The sequence below is a fragment of the Zonotrichia albicollis genome, chromosome 22 (assembly GCF_047830755.1).
Source record: "Zonotrichia albicollis isolate bZonAlb1 chromosome 22, bZonAlb1.hap1, whole genome shotgun sequence".
NCBI lineage: Eukaryota > Metazoa > Chordata > Aves > Passeriformes > Passerellidae > Zonotrichia > Zonotrichia albicollis.
In genome coordinates this window covers 1,687,403-1,711,251 of record NC_133840.1, presented here as the reverse complement: position 1 = coordinate 1,711,251, position 23,849 = coordinate 1,687,403, and the positions used below count along the sequence as shown (strand labels likewise).

The window sequence follows — 23,849 nt, the reverse complement described above, 5'->3', positions numbered from 1 at the left end:
TCAGTGCAGAGGGGTTTGGTGATGCCAGAGCTTTTCCAGGTGTTCCCCAGCAGGATCAGACCCTGGGGGTGAGAGGGAGCTGCTGCAGGACCAGCAGCATTTTGGGGTGGGGTCCCTGTGGGTACCACAGCCACCCTGCTGCTCACACCTGGGCTCAGGGGAAATGCCACAGAAATGCAGGATACATTTCATAAATTTCCAATGGAATATGAGCCAATTCACCCCTAATTAACATGCTCATTTTCTTCTACCTCCATTCATCTGTTTGTGTGTTGTCCCTGTGTGCCACCAGCACTGCAAAGGGAGATGGGTCAGTGCCATCCTCCTACTCCTGATGGACATGGCTGATGAGAATTGGAAACCAATGCTTCTGATTCTGCATGGATTTGGCAAAATTCTTTGGCAAACACTAAGGAAAGCTGGAGGTGTGTGCCCATCCTCTGCTCCTGGAGAATCCCAGTGGATCTGCTCGTCCCCAGGGCTGCAGGTGCTGGGAGATGGGGGCAGAGCAGCACCTCGGTGTCTCTGCTCCTGCTGTCCCCATTTATTTCCTGGCTGGGACTGGCTGTGTGTATCATGACCAGCAATTCCTTAATCGGGGCAGGGGAGTGAAAGCAGCACAAATGTTTGTGCACCAGAGCTGGCACAAACCCTGCTGGGGAGGAGAACACCCTCCCACTCTGAGAAAGGACACCTCTCTCATCCCACCTCCCCTTTTTTAATTTGGTTTAGAAAGCCCTGACTCTGTTTTTATAGTTTTTTTAGTCAGTTAGTTATTTAGTTAGTTTTTATGGTTATTTTTCCTCCAGGGCTGCCTGACAGCTGTGGGCATCTCCCAGTGCAGGCAGGCACCAGGTGGGTACCACCATCCTTTCCCTCTGCGTCTTTCCCCACCAAACAAATGGGGAAAAACTTTTTAGAATTCACTGATTTAATGCCAGCAGCGTTACAGGGCTCCCCCTAAACCCGAATCAGTGCCAGCTTCTCGGTGACATTCTGGGTGTCCCCAAAATCCGAGGCACGCTGGGGATGGGGAGGGAGCAGCCTCGCACATCCCCGCACGCCGATCGCTGCTCGGTGGGAAAGCGCTGATGGAGCAGCAGCGGGCAGGAGCTGGAAGGCGATGCTGGAAGCAGCAACGAGGAGTTTCGAGGCTGATTTTGGGAGTTTCGAGGCTGATTTCGGGAGTTCCATGGCGTTTGCCCGGGGTGGAACGGGAGGGGAGCGCTGCTGCCCCAGCCCTGCCCGAGGGCACCGGCGGCGAGCAGGACCAGGGGATTCGGATGATGGGAAGCGTTTTCCACGGGCGTTCCACTGCTGTCAGCCATTTTAGCTTCTGAATCCTATTTCCCTGGTGCTTCCGAGAGAGGCTTTTGGGGGAGTCCCCAGCTAAAACTCAAATTTGCATTTAAATGGAGATTTTTTTTTTTTAATGAGCAGGATGCATGGGAGACTAAGACTATTAGGTTTCCTTGTGGGAGAGTGCAGAATTCTCTCACCTTTTACATCCCACCCCCTCCCCAGCCCCTTTAATGCACACTTTAAATTAGACATAAAAAAAAAAAAAAGGAATGGTGCGTCTTTAAGGAGAATATAATCATAAACAAATAAGTCTGGTTGCCCTTGCAGCAGAACTAATCTTCCCTCAGCTGAGCTGTGATATAGATCAGTAACAAGAGCCACGCGCAGGGGGTTCCTTTGAAATGCATAATACCTCCTCGTATAAATTGGAGTTGGTGTGATGGAGCTGTGAGATGACATATTGTGGCATGACCCCTCTCTACTGATTGTGGGTGAACCCTGCAAAGGTAAATCTAACACGGCGCACACATCAGACAATTTCATTTTCATCACCCAGGGACAAAAACATGGCAACAGAATCTTTTCAAATGATAATCTGCATGCTAGGCTGAATATTTTTCCCTTCCTCCTTCCTTTTTTTTTTCCTTCTTTTTTTATTTTTTTTTTTGCATGTTCAATTCGTGATGTAAGTGAAAGGAATTATAAATTGCTTCCAAAGTTCATTCATTCTCTTCTACTCATTCTTCCTGTCCTTTTCCTCCTTCTCCTTTGGCTTTTGTTCTCTCTCCCTTTTCCTCCCTTTTTTCCTGCCTTTGTCTCCTTCTCTTTCACTTTTTTCTCTTCTTTATCTCTCTTATTTCTATTTTCCTCTTCTGTTTTTCCTATTTCCTCTTTTTATCTTATTTTTTCCCCCATCTTTTATATTTTATTTTCCTTTTTATGTCCCCCCTTTTTCCTTCTCTCTTCTTTTCTCCTTTTTCTTCCCTCTCTTCTTTCTCTTTTTTTTCTCTCCATCTAAAAGTTTGGCATTGTGTGTGCATGTAACTGATTCATTCTTCTCATCCCCTCAGGGACATCCAGTAATAATGATTTATAGGAGTGCAAAAATCTCTGCTCTTGCTGTTACCAACTAATATCCCTCCTACCCTCCAAAAAGGGAGTTTTCTGTACAAACCCTTCTCCCTCACTTCTCTCCCCTCTCCCCCTTTGCCTTCCTGCACTTTTCCAGTCAAGCATTGGGGAATTCAGCTGGTTTGCCTCATGCCAAGCAGGAATATTCACTCCTGCATCTCTCACCTGGAACTCCAGAGATGCCATGGCTGCTCATTGCTGGTTTGTGTGGGGTTTGATGCTTTGGGACTGAGCAAATGCAAAAATCCCCTGTAATGTGGTGTCTGGCTCTCCATACCCCATCCCCTCCCAAGCCCAGGTGTGTTTGCCAGCTGGAGGAGCTGCCTGGAGGGATGGGAATTGCAGTGCCCATCCAAGGGCAGGGCAGAGGCTTTGGGCAGGCCTGGGGGGGTTGTGGTGCCAGGGCTGAGCTGTGCCAGGGCAGCTCCAGAGCTTTGCCTGCAGCAGGCTCAGCCCCCGTGGCCAAAATCTGTGCTCAGCATCAGCCACACCAAGGACACTGAGGGGCATCCCACGACCTGAAGGCACAGAAGAGTTTGGAAGCTCGGGATTGACCTGGTAAGAGATGCTGCTGTCTGAGTGCTCCTGTCTGGCCATTTTTACTGCTGGAATTTGTGCTAATTAACTGCTCTGCTGATCAGCACAGTGCAGTGCCTTGGGCTGGCTGCTTGTGGAACTGGCTGGGTGCTCTGGGCCCTGCTCCCCTCATGGCAGGGACCAGGAGGAGCTGGGGACAGCACTGTGGGGACACTGACACCTCTGCTCTTCCCTCTGTGGGGTGGGCACAGCTGGGGCAGCTCTGGGGGTGGCACAGGGTGGGCATTGCAGGGCAGGGGTTGTCCCTGGGTGTCCATCTGTCCATCCCGTGGGTGCAGGACAGGCAGGCACAGGACAGGGGTTGTCCCTGGGTGTCCATCTGTCCATCCTGTGGCTGCAGAACAGGCAGGCACAGGACAGGGGTTGTCTCTGGGTGTCCATCTGTCCATCCCCTGGCTGCAGGACAGCCTTGGAGGGAGCAGGGCATGGCATTGGGAAATCTCCATTAGCTGTCTGTGCCTCAGTTTCCCCATCTCAGATCCTCATTTTGATTTACAAAGTGGTGCATAGATCTCAGTTTTACCCCTCCAGGAGGAGTTTTGCCAGCAGACACTGAATCCCCTTCGGAAAAGAACAATGCACAGAGCAGCAAGAGTTGATGAACGTGCTGACAATTAAACAATCCTGTCCTGGCCAGCAGTGGGGTGCAGAGGGAAGGCTCAGAGCTGCTCCCACCAGAGTGACAGGGTGTCCCCGTGCAGGGTGACACTGCCACTGCCGCCGTCAGCCCGTGACACCCAGATGAGCCTGTCGGTTCCACGTACTGTGATTGCCACCCCCTCCTCGCCCAGCACGGCAGCCAAATTGGAGGAGAAAAGGTCAGAGAGCCCTGGTCATCCTCTCCCTTTCCCCCACATCACTGCCTGGCCGGGATGGGAATGAGCAGTGACAGGTTTGTGTGGCACCTGCGAGCAGGGGATGGACAGCAGCGCTCCTATCGAGCTGCACGGGCAGCCTGGGCGCTGCTCCTGGCACCTGCTGGCACCAAAGTGACAATGACAAGTTCTGTGATTAGAAGAGGGCCCCAGCACCCGCCTACCCCTGGAGAAAGGTCTGTGGGAAGCACCACCCTCTGCTTAAAATGCTGGATGCAGAGGGAGGTCAGCTGGGGAATGGATTCTTTTCTTGTCTTCCCTTACCATTTCGGTGCAGCAATGTGTCAGCTCAGGTCCAGGAGGATCTCAGCCTGAAAGTGCTTTTTGTTTGTTTATTTTTTGTTTTCCCCTTCTTTTCCCCATTCTTCACATGTTTTTTTAAGAGAAGGAGCAGTACTGATAGCACCCCTCCAATTGTTATCCCTTGTGTGAAGAGTGCCTTACCTCAGTGCTTTCCAAGAGACGTGTAATCACTTCAGGCTGTTCTGCACTGCTAATTGTTTTTCTGTTTTTATGCAAATGTGGAAATCCTCATTTGATCCTTCTAAAAAATACTATTTTTACAACCAAATGCTTTTATTTGGGTTTCAGGGAGGACATGCTGCTCTGAGAAGGCTGGAGGACATAACAAAAAGAAAAAAAGGGAGATCCAGTATTTGCCACAGATCTGCAGTGACAAAATGGGATGGGGAAGGAGATGATGGCAGGTAGGGAAGGTGAGAAGTGGCTGCAGGATTGTTTCTTTCGAGGCAGGTGAGATAACCCAGCTCTGTAATGCCTCACCCAGCTGCAAATCTGCCCAGAAAATTCATCTTTTCATAATATTTTTATATGTACAGCTCTTCCCCAAGTCCCCCTGGGATGTCTTTAATGGGGTGCATGGGGTTTTTTTTTTCTTTCTTGTTTGTAGAAGAAAAACTTTTCCACAGGAGACGTGGGGAAACAACCCTCCCTTTTTCTGGTGGGAAAATAAGTGCCAGTTTTGTTCACCTCTATTTCTGTGTAAATGGGGTTGTTAGAGAGAGAGCCTGTGCCTGGGGTATGCAGAGCCTCACCTGTCTCACAGACAAAACCCATCACGCCTGACAGCACAAATTCAATGATTTCCCTGCGATTCCAGCCGGGGAGGAAGGCACAGAAATGAGAGAAAGAGAAATGCACACTGTCCAGGTGGAAACTGCTTTCCCAGCACTGTGATTTTTCCTGGGAACTGGAGCCAGCAGCCTCCGTGGCAGGAACTTTTCCAGCTGCTCGCCCTCCCCTCCCTGGCTGCTGCTGCTTCTGTGCAGTTATAGATTTTAAGATAAGGTGCTTTTGTTTCCCAGCTGTGCCTGGGTCACCGTTTGGAACTGATATGACAGGCCTCAGGCTAGCAGAGAAATTTGTTACAAGTTCCCATTTCGGGGACGTGTCTCCAGTCCAATAGCCTATTTACTCTCTCGGGGATCTATTTTTAAAAGTTATTAGCAGATTACTGGTTTTCTATCAACCTCAGGCACCAATCTCCCAAAGATACTATTGTACTTTAATAAGGTGCATTTGATAATCCTCAGATAAAGGCATCTGAAGTGAGGGGGAGGAGAGGGAGAAACTCTTGCACCGACTCCAGTAAGGGACACACAGGCCAGAAAAGGGTTAAATACACTCATGTTTCTAAATGGCTGAACTACTGTATGTTGTAGTTTTCAACTGCAAATCATCTTTAATAGCAGACATCACGGGATGGCTCATTACATTAAGCTATTTTTCATGCTATCTCCTGTAATATCCTTTAATCCAATGCGTTTCAAATCACCTCAGGCTAAAATAAGAGACATAGCGATGTAATAGCCTAGTGTATTAGTGGGTTAATTGCCCTGTTGTACTCTCTAGTAGATATCTCTGGAATGAGTTCTATATTAATTGTAAATTGCTTAATACATTTAACTCCTTGAGCAGCTTGGTCCTCCGCTCTGTCTTTAATGAGGAAGAAAACTTTGGAGTTGGGAATAGTTGGGATTTTTGGTGCCCGGCCCTTCCCCACCAGCTCTGAGCACTCACGTCATCCTCTGGCACTTGGGGAGAGTCAGCCTGAAGCACTAAAAGGAAATTATTGCTCTTTTTCCTGGCAGGTGCCAAGTTCTGCAGCCTGCAAAGCCACAGCACCTCGCTCAGAGGGAGCTCAGGGCCAAGTCCCTGACCCCAGGCCCTGCACAGAGCTGCAGGACATTGTCCCTGAACTGGACAATCAGAGGAAGGGGGAGAAAAAAGGGAAGGTTTAAATAATACATAAGATTTTGTCTTGGCAGAAAGGCAAGATGGATGAAGTGCTCTGCAGCTCTGCCAGAGGATGCAGCAGTGGGTCACTGACACACGCAGCTCACAAAGTATCGCCCATAATGTGCAGCAGCTAGTTTTCTAAAATTACTTCTGCAGCACCAGCCAGATTTGCAGTCACTTTTCTGAAGATTGGAACATAAGTGTCACCAGGCTACCAGAGGGTAATGTCACTAATTTCTTTGGATTGCTCCCAGTGTACATCAGGGGGGTGCAGAAGGAACAGGCACGGTGGAGGTTGGAGAGGGTTGTATAATTTTCAGGTGAGACACTCTTTATTAATTTCTTTTGGGACATTCTGGATTCTAAAACTCCTGGCAAAAATGTTAGTGTCAGTTTAAAGGCATGGAGGAGGAATGCTGAAAAGTTTATTGCTTTGAAACTTTACAAGAAATTCTTCTCTGAAGTGCCCCCTTAAACTCAGCGGGATGGCAGCTCTGGGAGAAGGGGGCTGGAGTCAGTGGTGTGAATTTAACCTGTGTGACCCAAAATCCTGCTCACCTGGTCTGGCCTGTGCAGCTCAGCCTGGTCACAGCACAATGTGGGCATGGAGCAGCATCCTGGGTGCATGGTGGATCCCTTTCTTTACACCTGACAGCAGTTATATTTTATACATTAAATATAATATATTTATATATTAAATATAATATCATAAAGGTGCCACTCAGGACACCTTTTGTAAAACTTTAATCTCAGATTCCAGTGGTTCTAGTGGAGCAGCCCCTTCCAGCTGTAGGGTTTCACAGAAGAGCTGCTTTGCTCCAGGTTTGTAATGGGGGCTCAGGTTCTTCCCACCCCTGAATTCCCTGTGCTTTACATGGATAGTCTGGGCTAAAAGAAATATCATCCCTCTGTTTTAAAACTAAGGTGTTTGGGAGAGAATGTGCATGAGGATTTCAATGTTTGTGAAGGAAAATGCCTGTGGAACTAGGGAGATGGGCTTGGAAGAGAAGACACAAAGTGCTTAGACTGCTGGAAAAAAAATCCATCAAGTAATTCTCTACCTATAAAATAGGTGGTAATGCAATCTGAGCTTAATTTTGATGGTACACTGTACTTCATAACAGTGACAACACCTTAAAAATGTAATGAAAGGGCCTGATTTATTGCTGAAATAATCCATTTAGCACTCCAATAAATAAAAGGAGAAAATACAACCAATGTTTCGTCAGAAAAGGGAAAAAAGAGAGAAAAATTGCAGTGTGTAGCAGTTTTCTGGAAATGCATCCAGAGTTTTGGGGCTGATTATTTTCCTGAAGACAAATATAAATTCCCAGTTAGATTTTAAGATTTAGAGCTGATGTCCACTCTGCATTCTCATGTACTTTAAAAGCAGCAGCCCTGTGACACAGCAATGCAGGGACCATGTTTGACTGAAAAAGGGGAGGAGAAAACACTGAAAAACCACTGACTTACTGCCTTACAAATATTTGATTTTGAATATGCTCTTGTAGCCATTAGGAAGTGCAAAGCAAACATATTTTCCCCTCATGCCAAATTTGTTTTAATGACATGAGGTTACTCCTGCAAATGTCAGCTCCACCCTCCTTTCCCCGTTTCCCTTGGCCCACAGCGGAGCCTGGTGGATTTTACACTCCCTCTACATCACTTCTATTAATCTGTTTAATCTGCTCCAGGGCCTGGCAGTGGCAATGACAGGAAAAGCAATAAAATGCTCCCGTGGCAGATGTCTGTGTTCGGGTGTCCTGAGAGCAGAGCTGCTGCTTCTCCAGAGAAGAGGAAACTTCTTGTGCAGGAACAGTCACTCTGCAGGAGGGGGTCTGAGGGGTCTGGACGCTGACACCAAAGGTTTTAAAGCCATAAATACTTCAGGGTGACCTAATTGTGACTTTTCAGCACCTGAAGGAGCTGACGAAAAAGATGGAGAGAGGGTTTACAAGAGCCTGGAGGGAGAGGACAGGAGGGAATGGCTTCACACTGCCAGAGGTTTATGCTGAGTATCAGGGAGAGGTTCTGTTCCATCTCCCAGCCCAGGAGTCAGTGCTTGCATCAGCCAGAGCTGCCCAGTGTTTCAAACTGAGTGGGAAGGAGCATGGATATAAAAACAAGGTGAGAAAATTCAGCAAAATGCAGCCAGGCTGCCCATTCTGGGGATATTTTGATTTAAAGCCTCAGAGCAGCTTTCCCTGGTGCACCCATCCCTTGTGGGCCCTCTCAGGGCTGCAGGAATGGCCCCAGTGCTGGTGTCCCACCGTGCCCTGCCCAGCCCTAATTGGCCTGTTTGTTTTGCAATAAGTGATTCCTGCCTGTCTTGGGGTGGATTGTTTTTCACACCATTAAATGAAGTTCTGCTGTATTGATCCCTGTTTTTCCAATTTGAAGCCTGAAAAGTGATGAAGACATTTTCTTGTTTTCTCATGTACTTTTCCCTCAGTTCATTTAGGTGACCTGTCTTTAGTTCCTTGCTCTGCTCGCTGTAATTGCTTCTTCAGAGTAATGTTACACCGTGAGCGCGGCTCTGCAGCCGGGGATGGCTCCCTGGCAGTGATAAGGACAGAGCAGAGCAGCGTCTGGCTCTGATAAGGGCAGCAGAACAGCACAGCCTTGCAGAAACAGATAAAGGACGGAAGTCAGGCAAACAGAAGCCGTGCAACACGCAAGCAGGAGGCAGCCCAGCTCTGCAAGGCTGGCAAAGCAGGAGCTGGGCACAATAATGGTGATATTGTGCTCGCTGAAAAGCAGGGGGCGAGGAACAAGGAGACCAGGTGTGAAAACCCACCCTAAAGAACCACATTAGGGCTTCTGCTAAGGGGTGTGGCTATGTAAAATAGATTCATACATATGCATGATGTAAGTGGGGGTGGCTCATGAATATGTAATTATTAAAACTTGTTACCTGGCGCTCGGGGCGCTCAGCACAAGGAGCTTTCTGATACCCAGAACTGTCAGAGTTTGTCTGGCTGACTCTGGTAGTCATCCTGCAATATTTACTGGGGAAGGTTTGTCTCAAATGACACCCCAGTAGCAGCACCTCTTCTGAAGGCTCAGTGGAGCAGTGCAGAGGGTGAGAGCAGGACCACCGGACAGCTTCGTCTCTTCAGGGTGCTTAGTATTTTGCTTAAGAGATGGAACATTGTGTCTGGACAGATGTTGTCATTGATGTGCTCCTTACCTTTGTGAAGAATCTCAATGCTCCAATGTTTGCATTAGGTTTTGCCAGATTTCTGTTTGGCATTAACAGGAGGGGTGGATTTTTCTAGAAGAGCTCAGTAGGGTGAGTGCTGAACTCGGGTTTAACTACAGAGGGAGCAACGGTTGCTCCAACTCAGCCTTACCTGCAGTTATTGAATGTGTGAGGTCTAAACGGGGTCCATGCACACAGAGATGTTTTCCCGTGGCTTTGGTAGGCTCCACACTTGCAGGATTTACTGCTGAAAGCCAGAAGTGCAGCAAGCCTGGGAGGCTGGCATTGTTTCCTCCATCCCTGAGCTGTTCCCACCCAGCCTGGCACATCTGGGATGCTCCAGGTGGAGGGAGGGAAGGCAGGACCACTTTGCTGGCTCGCCTCAGTGTGTGGGCAGGGACTGAATTTACAGTTTGAGCTGTGAAATGTCTCACAGCAGCATCCTTGGTCCCTCTGCACACCCCAGGCTCCCTCCCCATGCACTTGTATCAAGAGGGTAATGCAGTAGACATAGTAAACAATAGAAAATACATAAACAAGGAGGGTTCAATAATTTCCTTTTTCCCCCTCTCCAAATCTTTGGAAAAAAGCTAAAAAAACAGGTGGTAATTTTCAGAAATGTTCAAATCCGCTCATTCCCTAAGAGATTGGAAGGATTTAGGGTTTTTAAATTTTTTTTTTATTGTAAACTACCTTATGACAATTGGTGATAAAAGAGCTGAGCCTTTCAAAATCCATTTTAATAAAACACCGTATGACCTCATAGATATGCATAGGATTTAGAAATAACATGGATTTTAATGAAGGTACTTGAAAGGTATGGTGCCATATTGCAATTTTATGGAAGATCTTAGATTAATGAAATTAAACGTGAACTGCATTGTTTAGATGATGAACTTAAGGTCATATCTGCAGCATTTGAAAGAGAAACCTTGAGTGGAGGGTGTAGAATCATTGATTTAGACCCTGGTAGACAGCTGAATAGCAAGCACTGAAGCATGAAGGTAAATTCCCATATTTCATTGTTAGAAGGTTAGCTGGTGGCTGCCAGCTTTTCAGTGATAATCACCAACCAATTCCACCCTGTTTCAAAAAAGATTTTGCCTTTGTGTGCTAAGACACTTTTAAAAACCATTACTGCTCAAAGCAGGGGCACACTGTTTAAAGGGAAGCTATTTCTGCAAAATGCAGGATGGCAATGAGTTGATGCTGTCCTTGGATAGTGATGCTATTAAGTTCATTAGGATCATCATCCATTTTAAATGCTTATGAGCAGAATTGCCACTGTTTTGCTGGAGACACCAGAGGTACCTCCTCCTGCAAACCCCAGTGATGTGGCATCAGTGATTAGATCTCTTGCTTCCTTTAATTTTTGGGAAGACAAGGGCCCTTTTGGGTTTCAGTCCTGTCTGAAACCTTGCGCACGCAGGGAATAAATGCACGAACATGCACACGTCCTGGGCTAATAGACAGGAATTTGTACAACAGGAAAATTGCAAGGGACGAAATCCTCCGGCCTTAAGAATAAGTGATAATAGAATGATACTGCCAATTACTGCTGGGGACCAGTGTTGTCACAGGGAACAGCCCTGGAGATGGAAGGACGAGGGGCGGGGAGAAGATTCCCTTTCGACAGTTTGCCGTTAAAAGGAATTTGTCAAGGATGTTAAAATTAGATCTAACTGGGCCAGATCCTCAGATGACATCAATCAGCCTGTAGACTTCAAACCCTGATCTGGCCACATGCTCCTCTTTGTTCTTTTCCCAATCTTTATTACCTGCATCCTGACCCTGCCTGGGTGCTGCTCAAGCCCCAGCCCTGCTGATGAGGAATATTGTAATATTTACAGGGAGCATTTAGCTGCTGGGGTGCAGGGCTCTAGCTGGGGACCAGAGAGAGCAAACCTGAATAAGCTGCTCTCAGGTGGGAACTGAGGCTTCTGTGTCTAATGTACTTCCTTGTATTTTCCCTTCCAGGCTGAATTTTTTGGCAAGCTAAGCTAAACTCTGCTGCATCGTGAAACCGTGTGAAAGCTGCCAGTAAGGAGATTGAGTAAGAAATAGTGTTAGATAATGGCTGTAAATGCATTATGATCACTCTTTTCATTAGAAACTTCTTTGTTTTCTCCCTGGTGTATACCACAAACAGCTTGCACATGATTTATCTGTGTGTGCTTGGGAAGAGAGGCAACGGGAAATAAAGTCTTTGCCATGAGATGTTTTAAAATGCAGCTGGGACACTTAGAGATGTGATGCTTATTAAAATAAATGGAAGCTGAGTGTCTAAATCCCCTGGTCACCCTTGGAAGCCTTGTCCCTCATGTTTATCTTGCAGTGGTTTCCAAAAGGGAGATTGCACATCCCATTTCCAGGGTGTGTCAGTGCAACTGGACAGTAAAGCTGGGATCACACGGGGGCCAGGCCCAGCTCATGCCATGGTACAAAGCTTTGAAATGGGGCACAGCACTTTCTGTCTAGACTCTCTGTATAAAAAAAGTCCAGGTTCCACAGAAGTTAAGGGAATGTGCCTTCCCTCTCCCATTTCCAGAGATTTCTGCCCTATGCAGCTCTCAGGGCTGGACAGACTCACCCTGCTGTGTCCAGTTCTGCAGAGCTGACTTGCTGATCTTTCAGTACATTCATAACTTCCCACCCTACTGCAAATCTTCTGAAAAATATGTTTTAATTTTTAAAAGAAAAAACTCTTGGCATTGTCCACTTTGGAAATGCTGGCCCATTAAGTCTAAACAGGGCATGTTAAATATCAATTGATTATAAAACCCATATTAATTGATGTTCAGCAGCCCTGCTAATGGAGAGGAGCTCATTACATAGCAGTTAACCCTCAATGCATATATATTAAATAATCAATTAGTATTTATTTAACATACAATAACCTCCCTATTAGTGCTAAATTAAAAACCTCTTTATGGAGGCCTTGCAGAAAGCCCTGCACTGTGCTAACCTGGAGCCAGGAATTTGCATTAAGAACTTCAATCTTTGTTACCTCTGGTGCCCCCAGGATGATTTTTAGGTGTTAAGTGAAGGAGTAAAGGGGCTGTGTTTGTGTTTGCTAAAAAGTTGGTGAGTTGCTGCCCATGTGGTCACAAGAAATTGCAGAGACCTGGCAGGTGATGAGTGAGAGGAAAACAGAGGGATTTGTACTCCAGTAAAAGAAGTAGAAGTAGAGGAAAAGTATTTTCAAATGGAAAAAGAAAGGAGAAGGAGCAGAGAGACAGGCAGACAGCAGGACAAGATAAAAGCAAAGAAGTGGCACGGCTGGGTAATAGAAACAGGGCAAACTGGGGAACTGGGAAAAGGAGTAGTTGAACTAAATTGCCCAAAATGAGTCTCTCCTGTGCCACGTCCTGAGCTGCCATTTATATCTGTGTGCTGTATGGAATATTAGCAGGTGGATTCACTCCCATCTCTGCCTGGCCTGAGTGTGACAAGAAGGGGAAGAGAAGGGAGCTCTGCTGTTTTCCTTGGAGCCTGGGTGAGTTTTATATTGGGGTCTAATAGGCCCAGACCCTATTTGGAGCTGAATTACATCACATGCCTATGCAATAATCTCTTTTCTGGTGGGGGGAAGCTGAGAAATCAAGCAGCTTCTCCAAAAGTCAATTCTGGCACTCAAAATGGAGCCAGCTCAAGAAATTGTCATTGATCCACTTCTGAACTTGGAGTAAATTTCCATAAAAATAATCAGATCCTCTCAGCTGCAGAGGTTTTAATGCCATGTGTTTCACTGGGTGGGATGGACAGGCTGGGAGAGCAGGAGCTGAGCAGTGATTTGGGTTCATTTTCCTCTTTTTCCCTGAACCACTTCTGAACAGGGAGCTACAGGTGAGTGGGATGGGAGACAAGGCTGGTCTCCTTGCAACTGCTTGGCAAAAGGGAGTAAAAACCAGCAAATTGTTTGGTCTGCTCCTCAGTGGATGAAAACTGGAGCAGTCCTTAGCAGGGCTTTAAAAAGCTTGATTCATTTATGCTCCTGGGAATGTGGCTGGCTGAAAACCCCTTGGGAACTCGGAGAAGCTCTGACAGGGGGGCAGCCAGGTCCAGGCTGGAGCAGGTAATGACAGCTCCATCTCAGAGGTGTGAAGAAGAGCAGGGACCCTGTGGAGCAGCCCTGGTGGGATGGGGGGTTTCAGACATGTGTGAAGGGGGTGGGTGCCCTCCTTCTTTCACTGCCCCCATCCAGAGGGAGAATCCTGTGGCAAAGGAGACAAGGAGATCTGGGGCTGACAGAGATGGGCCAGAGCAGGTAAATAACCATGGATTTGAAACATCAGCAGGCAGAGTTTAATGAAGGGATAAGCAAAATAAAACTGGAGGTGAGTGCCAACGCTGTCTGAAGGGTAATAACGAAGCTGATGGAAAAATTGCTTTAACCATTTTGGATCTCAGGGAAGACCCAAATGTAATTTTGCTGAGGAAATGCAATCATATTTCAAGCTTTTTAGGCATGAGGCGCGCACACATCAATGCCTGCTCTTCCTGAAGCTCAGAAGGACTTTGCTGTTGGCTGCTCACGGTGGTAGAGAGACCTTGGAGGTGTTTCCCTCCAAGGACAGCGCCAGCTGTTTGAGCAAGTGATGGTCACCTGTACTCACAGGTATATGATGTATTTGTAGCACTCACAATAAATTACTTCTTTCTCTCCTTACAGCTTCTGGAAGCATTCCCAGTGGCTGGCCTATTCATCAGGGCTGTTACACTGCTGCTGCTGCTGCAGAGAGGGAAGTACCTTTTTCTCTTCCTCTTCATTAGCATGTGCCATGGTGTGAGGCACTGTGCTGGGGAGGGAACCCCGCTGCGAGCAGCACTGGGTAAACACAGCCGAGGTGACAGTGACAGTCCTCATCACTGAGTGTTAGCAATTCAAACAGCCACGTCAGTCAAGGACTTGGAGAGGAGGGAAAGCAGAAGGGAGAATGTGACAGTTTGCAAACACTCCGCTGCGTGATTTTGTCGTAGGTGTGTTCATCCTGGAAGTGCCTTGGAGGAAATGCAAATGAATTCTGTGCTGGACAAGTCTGTGTGCAAGTGAGGACTGATGGGGCTTTGTTGGGTGTGGTGAGATTTCTTCCTCTTGTAGATTGAGATAATCAAAGGGCTTTTGGAAAATTTCAGGAAATCACCCAATGCCAGGTTTTGCCTACAGGGCACGGCAGTCTTTACTAATCCATTAAAAATAAGCAGGAGAGTAGTAGTAAAACAAAAGCAGTGATGCAAAACCAAACTCCAAAACTCCATCAAGCAAAACCTGATTGTTTTCCCTAGTTAAATTTTGGGGTGTTTGAAATGTACTGATGTTTCCGAAAATCACCAATTTAATCCTTCCACACTGCACTGGAAATACCAAACCTAAGAAATTTAGGAAATTAGGCCGAAGGTTTTCTATTACCCTGAAATTTTGCCTTTGAGAATTGATAACACAGATGGAATTTCCTTGGGAAAGAATTGAGTAAAGGATGTTGAGGAATTATTTTAGTTAAACTGACTGCAATGCTAAAAATGAATCCTGGAGTGGGACAGTAAAGGAACTCATACTAGAATATTAATTCTGCTTCCAATCATCCAAGGAATTCAGTCACTGAAGTCAGGAGTGAATTCAGTCTGTCTGCTTTCCAGAGGCTTTAGGGAGGCCTTGCCAATACTATTCTCTCCTGCTGGATTTGTCTGCAACTCTTCAAAGTTATTATGGAAATAATTTCCTCTCTGAAGAAGCAGCCGCCTCTGTCCTGCTGGTGTGTCTCTGCTGTGGATTACTACCTCTCACATCACATCTCCCCTCAGTCCTGCGAGGCAGCTGTGCCTGCAGGGTGTTGTTGAGCCCTTTACCCAATTATCCAGGCCCAGAACACCCATCCCAAGCTAATCAGGAAGGACAATCTTCTCTGGGTGAAAACGCTCTCTGAGGACTCACCTCTGCCTGGCGCCTTCAGGGAGTGAAACCACTAATTATAGGAGAGGAGTGTTTGCATTATCTGCATAGTGGTAAGAGCAGAAAGGGAGACCCCAGGGCTGAGAACCCTCTGCATCATGGGTTTGCTGTGCTTTTTCTGTGTGGGACTCCCCTCTTGGAAAATCCCAATCTAAACACAAATGTGCAGAATTTTATTGAGTGTAAGAACAAGGAATTTATATCTGTAAGGAGTAATTCCTATCTGTAAGGAACAGGTAATTCCTTTCTGTACCCTATTAGAAATCCTCAGCCTGCAGGCACCTGGGCAGTGTAAAATGATGATTTAAGCTATATCATCTCTGTGATTTCTTGTCCTCCATCACAGCCCTGCTGATTTCAGCCTCCAGAAGTTCCAGAGCTGCCTCTCAGCACTGGCCCACAAGCTGCGCAGGTTGAGGAAGATGTTGCCTGTTTTCTGAAGGACAGGATGAAATCCCCCCACATATGTCCTCTATCTATTGCTTCTCTGAGTAGGGAAAACCAAAACGCCTTTCCCACCATTTCATTTATTGTCTTTCATCTGTTTCCTGGGAAAATCCCTTTTTTTAGTACTTTTGTGCGTGTGTGTGAGCCTGTGTGGGGTAGGCGTGCGTGTGTGTGTGTTTAGGAGGTTTAAAAAAATTTCTTGCTGTCAGCAAGTGATGTTACAAACCTGCTCTGACAAGGCTGGTTGTATATTTACAGTTGGTGAGAGCGAAGGCTTCATCAATCTTCACGCTTTGAAAGGGACAGGCCCGCTCCCATGAGCACCTGCTCCGGGAGAACAGCTGAACTGTGACTTTCCAGGGAGCTGGCTGTAAATTTTAGCCATTCCCCCCGCAGCCCACGCATGCTTGAGCTCTTTAACCTTCCCAGGCTGGCAGGAGTCCCAGCAATCAGTTTAGTGCAAAGACTGGGGTTCTTTTTAATTAACCTTTTGTTTCCCACTGCAGGTGTTTCAAAGTTTTAAAAGGAAAAAGGGGGGGAAATATTGTTTGCAGAGGTGCATCCAGATTTTCCATGCTTGGTGATCAAAGGGGATCAGCCTTTCTCGTGTTTCCCCTCCACGTTCACCTCCTGGATGTGTGTCTGTGCCAGCATCCGCTGGGAATTGGCAGCAAGGCTTCCCTTGGGCACCTGCAGAAAGTATTCCTGGGAGTGCAGAAAAGGGAAGTACTGCCCTGTTTGATCAATAGAATTATTAGCAGGACAAGGACCTGTTGTATAGCTAAGAAAATTCATGTGTGGGAATTTATCACAAGGAAAAAAAAAAGGCGTTCAAGCCCCACTTAAAACAATAAAACATATCTTTGAGGGAAAGTTTCAGACTTTCTTCTATAAAGGAATAATGGTTTCTATAATTTAATAGGTGGTAAATTTGGTGAGGACTGCCAGCAAATCCATTTCACATAATGATATTTTATCTCCCTGGGTATGGTCATTTTCATGAATGTCTTTTTATTGGTTTCCTTGTCCCACGAAGTGTCCAAGGTGGTGCTGCTCATCCTCAAACGCCGAGCACATACAGAGGCAGGGATGGCTGGAGAAAACTATTAATAATGGTGACACAAAAAATGGGCAGGAACTGTGTGACAGTTAAATGTGCTCCCTATAAATAAAGAACATTTCTATTTGACCCTCAGGGCTGTGGCTTTTCAGCACTTACTTTTGTAGGAGTTAAGGTGGTCACAGCTATTAAAAACTAGAGATAAGCTACAAGGAAATTCAGCTGAGGATAACGGGGAGAAAAAAAAAAAAAAGAGGGTTTCCAAAGAAGATTTCACTGAAAGTTGCAGGTAGAAAAAAAAAATCTGAAACAGCCTTTGGTGAGGGATTTTGTTTACATAGGCCAGGGCAATTTGCTTCTTGGAAAAGGAGTGATTTATTCTCTTGGTATCTAATTGCAAATTCACAGAGGCAAACCTTTTTCTCATGTAGCTCTGCTGAGAGGGATGGGAGCATTAGTTACGGAGGTTCACAGATTTTTAGAACCCTCACAGTGTACATGGAATATAAACTAAAACTCACAGCTATGATTTCATTCTGGCTGATACTTATGCTGACTAGAGGTAGCGACCACAGTCTGTGACTGCTATCACACAAAACAAGCTGAGTTTCAGGAAAGGGAACTGAGAAATTTTTCTTGGGGGAAAAAGAAGTGGCAAGTTGGAAGAAAATCAAAATAAAATGGAAGGAAGGGGGAAATATACAAGAGTAGGTTTCCAAGAGGCAATGTATGGTATTATCTGTGTGATATATACACTTGGTATAAAATGGCCCAGAGCAACTATGGCTGTCCCTGGATCTCTGGAAGTGCCCAAGGCCGGGTTGGACAGGGCTTGGAGCACCATGGGACAGTGGAAGTTGTCCCTGCCATGGCAGGGGTGGGATGAGATGGGCTTTAAGGTCCCTTCCAACCCAAACCATTCTGTGATTCTGTGTTTCACAGTCAGCACAAGGTCTTCGCTGCCTTCCCTCTCATGTGTGGAACCAAAACTGTCTGAATTTTGCCTTTGAATTCTCCCACCTTGCATGGCTGGTTGCCTGCCAGGGAGATCTGCAGCCCTGCCTGCCAGGAGGAACAAGGATGTGCCAACATGTGGTCCTGGAACTGCAAATTCGGAATGAAGCAAGGAGCAAAAGAAGTGACGAGATGAGCCGTCATGGGAAATGAAGGGAAAACGGTGAAAATGGTTATAATAAATAATAAGAAATGTAGCATGGGCCAAAGGAATAATAGATCAGCACTGGGAAGACTCTAAAAGCTGCTGAGAGTTATTGATAGACATTGTGTAAGGAAAAGAACATAAAAAAAGAAACCCCTGACAGTTTTTCCTTCATGTTCACAAAGGCGGGTGGCAGGGCAGATGCCAAAGTGAAAGATAAATATCCTTTTGCATAAAGAAGAAATATTGAAGGAAACTGGGCAGAGGTGACGGAGAAATTAAGAGTGTTAAAAGACCCTGAAAGCATGTGGTCCATGTCAAACCCCCTTCAGGATTTTGAGCCAAGTCAGCAAAACATGAAAAATCTGTTGAGGGAAATGAGAACCTCTTTGAAGAGCAGTAATGGAGAAATCCTACAAGTGTCAAGTCCAAGGAAGCTTTCCAGAAAGGAAAGGTGGTGGTTCAGAAGAAGGTGGCCTTGCACTGCCAGGAGGCCAAAGTGTGTTTTAATCTGGAGTTGCACTGGAGAAACAGTTAAGAGAAATTATGAGCTTAATTAAGGAAAACCATCAAGGATTTTAAAAAATTGGGATCCATGCCAATAAAGGGAGAACAAAACTGACAGCAGCTTTCTGAGGAATTAATGCAAATCACAGGCCAGGGAAAAGCCAAAAGATATAATTTCTGCTGTGGCAGGAAAGGTTGGATAAAACACAGTGGGAAAGTGTAATCTGGAGTGAAGGTGATGGGTGAGGGACATGGAAGTGGCTGATGGGTTCTTGCCACCGAGTAAGGATGCACTTGCTTGTGCTTGGAGATAGCGTGATGCCAGAGAATTTCAGAGTCAGGTGATTATTGAGGTGAATTTAACTGAGGGAGGCACAGGGATAAGAGGAAGGGAACAAACCCAGCCAGAGTCTGAGGGCGCCTGGCTTGGGTGGGGAAGCAGCGGGCAAGAGCTCAACGCAAACACCACACGGGCAAGTTTCTGTGTTTCTGCAACAAGTTTCCATGAGAGATTTCTGACATACACAAACACCCTTAAGGAAATAAAACTCCAAGCATTGCGGAAATGGGTAAGTGCACGTTGAAGGGCCATCAGCAGATGTGGTGAGTTGGATTTTCCAATGAGGGCGGAGGACGGGAAGATGGCGGAGAAAGCAGGAAGATGGCGGAGAAGGCGGGAAAGTGCAGAGTCTGTGGGAAAGGTAAGAATCCGATGAGTTTGTGGGGAAGGTGGTAATGTGGAAGGTCTGTGGTGAGGGTGGAAAGAAGACAGATCTATGGAGAAGGTGGGAAAATGAGAAAGGCGTGAAAGTGAAGAGTCTGTGGGAAAGGCGGGAAAGGAACAGGCCTGTGGGAAAGCGAAGCATCTGTGGGGAAGGCGGAAAGATGGAGGGTCTGTGGGGAAAGTGGGGACGTGGAGAAAGAGGGAAAGTGGAGAGTCTGTGAGAAAGATGGGGACAGGTGTGTGGGGAAGGTGGAAGGTCTGTGGGGAAGGTGATGGGTCTGTGAGGAAGGTATTATCTCTGTGAGGAAGGTGAAGGCAGGAAAGCGGAGGGTCTGTGGGGAAGGCGATGGCTCTGTGGGGAAGGTGATGGCTCTGTGGGGGTGGCAGGAAGGCGGGAGAGTGGCGGCTCTGTGGGCAGCGGGGGAAGCTGAAGGTCCCCGAGCAGGGCGGCCGCCATCCCCTCAGCCGATCACCCGCCATGCCGGCCCAGCCGAAGTGGCCGCCGGCCGCCACTAGAGGCTGCTCCACACCTCATTAAACAAACACAAACAGCAATTAACGCACGAGGTCCCGGACGGCGAGGCTTTGACCTCCCGCTTCCCGCACACTAGAAAGATGCGGGACATCTCCAGGGTGTGATCCCCGAAAGGAGTTTGTGATGTACAGCGAGTGTTCTCCTCAGCAATCCCCGGTGGCTTTGCCAAGCAGGGTCCTGCACTAAACGCGTCTCCACAGGTGCCCCTTGCCCACTCACAGGAGGTTTGTAGAGGTTTTATCGGGGAGGAGAGTTCCTTTGTCTGGCAGGAACAGCCACGCGTGGTGTTGGTCAGGCAGCACCCCAGAAATTCATTCCCTTTTGGGAATAAACCAACAAACAGCCCAGGGGTGACACTCAGGTAGCAGCACACAAGTGTCACACTCACCGTGCTAGGCTCAACACCATCAGCCTTGGATGTTCCCGTAACTTGCACCAAAAATGCAGTGGTTGTTATTAATCTCAGTGCTGCTGCTCTCACTAAACAATGCACAACTTCATCCAAGCGTGCTGCTGTCGCTGTCTGCCTGGCACCTCGGGCGGCTGCCGCCGGGAAGGTTTTATAGGCACTGCATCTGCAGTAAGTAAATATATCAGCATTTTCCTTCCTCCTCTCCCCCAAAGCTCAGGCTCTATTTCCGTTCTCCCCACCACCTTCTTTCGCCACCAACTTCATCTTATTAGTTTGCAAAATTATAGCCTTGCTGTAAACCTGGAATTCGGAACCAAGGAGAATCTCTAGCAGCAACACTCATATTTTCATTTTGTGTTTTTTACCAATGGTGTTGGTCCAGGGTTGGTTTTATTATTACTATTATTTTTTTAAAAACACTGCTCTGGAAGGACAAAGCTGGAAAGCCCTATCTGTGTCCTGGAAAAGCCAGTCTCTCTCAGTATCTGCCATGCCCTGTGCACTATGATTTAAAAACAGCTACAGCAATGCACAGACCAGGCTAGAGAAGGGATTTCTCTCACTCCAATTCCCATATTCAGTGGCCCACAGTATTTCTTGTTTAGTCTCAGTGCGTGGGAAGGCAAGAAATAAACAAGAAATAAACAAGAAATAAACAAGAAATAAACAAGAAATAAACAAGAAATAAACGAGAAATTAATAAGAAATAAACAAGAAATAAACATCCAGGAAGTGATGGTATCCTGTTTTGCACCCTGCTTTTTTTTTGGACTGGTCCTCAGCAGGGGCAGGAGTTGGACTTGGCAATGCTTGTGGGTCCATTCCAAGTCAGGATATTGTGGAATATTCCCCTTGTCTTCCTTTGCTCTTGCCTGGAAAACTCTCCTGTAGCATTTACTGGTTTTATAGCTTTTTATGGAACATGCAACTCTGGCATTTCATTGCTGCTCCATAATCAATGTTAATTCTCCTTTTATGATTTTTAAAATCTACAAGCTCTACTCTTCCAAACTCTGTAAAATGCCACCAGTGTATCTTGGGATGATTCTGTTTTGTTTACAGATCCCTTGCTATTGTAAGTCTGTGTTTCACTGGTACAGTTACCAGAAAATGGATTAAAAATGAAACTAACATGTTGCTTTGTTTATTTGTTTTTAATGAAGGCTGCTTTGCAATTAGCTCTTTATTTGATCAAAGATTGCCTCTGAATTAATTGTGTGTTTTTGCCCAGTCTATGATTCTTTCTCTGAGACAAATGGGTCAAGTTTTGTTTATGTTGTGACCCACATAAACTTCATGGTAAACTACACTTGGTTCTCTTTCCTAAAACCAGAGCACCACATGGACATGTGCCTGTAAATTAAATTAAAAGCACAACTGTTGTGTGTAGTTATTTGATCCCACCGTGTCTCACTTTTTCATGAGAATTTTTATCCCCTGCCCTAGCTGCCATTCCTCTTTGGGATACGTGCTGGGTGAACATTGGCAGGCTTTGGTAGAGGCAAGATGCTGCTCACATCATCTTGTGAGCTGCTTGTTGAAATCCCTAATGATGTGTGAGTGCTGGAGAATCTCTGCTTTGGGCTCTCTCAGTTTGGAAACTCTCACAGCCATTTTCTACCTTGTTTTGCAGTGCTGTGCCGGACTTCAGACCATTCCTCTTCTGGCCTCCTCCATGTTCATTTCCACCATGGGCTCCTTCCTCCCCACGCAGCTTGGAAGAGGTGAGAACAACTCCTGAGGCATGGCTGATCCCAGCTTTGCCCCAAACACTCCTCACTACCAGAGGTCACTATGAGTTTGTGACCAGAGCCCTGCTCTTGATGTCCTCCCTGTGGCCCTGGTGTGGCCACTGCTGCCAGAGTCATTGTCCAGTGCTGTCTTGGGAACATCATTTGGAATTAGCTTTTCCCAGCAGCTCTGCAGGTAGGACTCACAGCCTGGTGATCCCTACCAGGAGAGCCCAGACAAATCTCTGCAGAGGTTTGAAGAGCTGTGCTGGGCAGAGATGAATCTGGCCCAGAGTGTCTCTGGGATGTTCCTTTGCAATTCCTAGCAGGTTGTGTCCCAGTCCTTCGTGCAGTGCCTTTGCTGTGTCCCTCTATGCGCTCCTCGGTGACACAGCAAGGGCGTTTTGCAGAGACAATGTCTGCCTTTGAGGAGACCATCCCTAGAACTCCTCTTTGGCCCGTGTTTCGTCCTGCTCCGTGTGAATCACAGGATTGATGATGGGATCTGCAGTGAATTGTTTGCTTTCTCAGGCAGCCTCACGCTCGGCCGTCGCCTTCCCCTTTGCACGCACGCGGCTCACGCCGGCACGCGGGGCCGCGCCGTGCGGCAAATTGCTTATACACATGTAAGCAAATATCTTCTCAAATCATCTCTTATCGCCAAGTGGGGTGTGGTGCTTGTTGTTCAAGGGGTTGAGGTTGCCTTTCAATCTGCCAGGGCCAGCCTGACACCAAAAATAAACAGCATAAGCCTGGAACGGTTGTCACAAGGGGCAGAGAGAACTTGTCAGGCAGGAGTGTGTGAGCCGGCAAGATGATAATGTGGCATGACACTTCTGAAATGAGACACCGGTTGCCATGGTGAGGAGTCAGGAGGGACTATCTCTCCAGAGGCTGAAATAAAACATGCTTTAAATGATGTTTGATTAGAATTTAGATCATGTAACTGAGTGGCTGGACCCTTTTTTTTTCTCCCCTTCCTTTTTTTTCCCCTCCCTTTACTTGTTGTCGTCGTCTGTGGCTGCTGGCAGAGTTCACTTTGGGAAGAAAGGGCTCCAGGGTTCCGAGCAGCCCCAGCTGTAACCCCCCTCGCTCCACCACTTCCAGCGTGCTGAGAGGTTACTTAGTTCCATGCCCAGTCAATTATACTCCTTGCTAACTCTGCTTGCATTTTCCACTTGAGTCCATCATAGTTTAAACCAGTTAAAAATGATTCCCTCTGTTCTGAAAAACAGTTAATCAATAACACCCTGAGAATATTTCTTGCCTTCGTTTTCTTTCCCTGACCAGTCTGCTCAGGGTATCCGTCACCTTGTTAATATATATTAAAAATGCAGCCCAGGAAGGATTATACACAATATCCTTCTTGGACTTTTCATATTAAAGGTGGATGTGAATGTGTGAATATGTGACAGTCTGAGTGGTAAAAGGAACCTGAAGCACAAGGGACTGAGAGAATAATGCAAAACAATCATCCTTGTGGTCGTGTAAATGGAATAGGATGTTTAAAAGTAATTTTGGCTCTGTTTGCAGTTTGAATGCAGCACAAACCCAAACGTATTTTTCACGTCTCTCCCAGCAGAAATGGACAATGAAAGAGCTGGTTGTGGGGTACAGAGCTTTCTCCCTCTGTGGTGCCTTTTGGTTTATCACAATCTTGGAGTGGATATCCAGTATCTGGATAAATCTGCTGGAAAACAATAGACATCCAATTCCAGTGCCTGGATGAGGACAAAAATGCTCATCAAAGAAGGACAAATGCATGGAGTTCTGCTAATTCTGAGATCACCCGAGGGCAAGTTTAGCTCGTGCTGGTGCACACACTGCACCAGGGCTTTGCCAGGTGTCATGTGCCATTGGTTGTGAGTGCAAGGTGCTAAAATGCAAGGGATATTTTTTGTGTGGGTGCTGGAGTGAGCTGAGTTTGATGAATCACTGTTGAGTGCACGTTGGAGAAGT

General features: G+C 46.6%; 1 long non-coding RNA gene across 2 annotated transcripts; it reads left to right on the top strand.

Annotated features, from left to right (window-relative positions):
* Positions 1-780: 780 nt before the first annotated feature.
* Positions 781-22,393, top strand: LOC113459889 (uncharacterized). Of its 2 annotated transcripts, XR_012583504.1 has the most exons (6): positions 781-1,808; positions 4,497-4,621; positions 6,194-6,385; positions 11,344-11,419; positions 12,776-12,862; positions 14,039-22,393. It is a non-coding gene; the product is annotated as an uncharacterized LOC113459889 (long non-coding RNA). The 2 variants fall into 2 exon arrangements; XR_003381470.2 differs by lacking the exons at positions 781-1,808; positions 4,497-4,621; positions 6,194-6,385 and adding an exon at positions 6,396-8,947.
* The last annotated feature ends 1,456 nt before the right edge of the window (positions 22,394-23,849 follow it).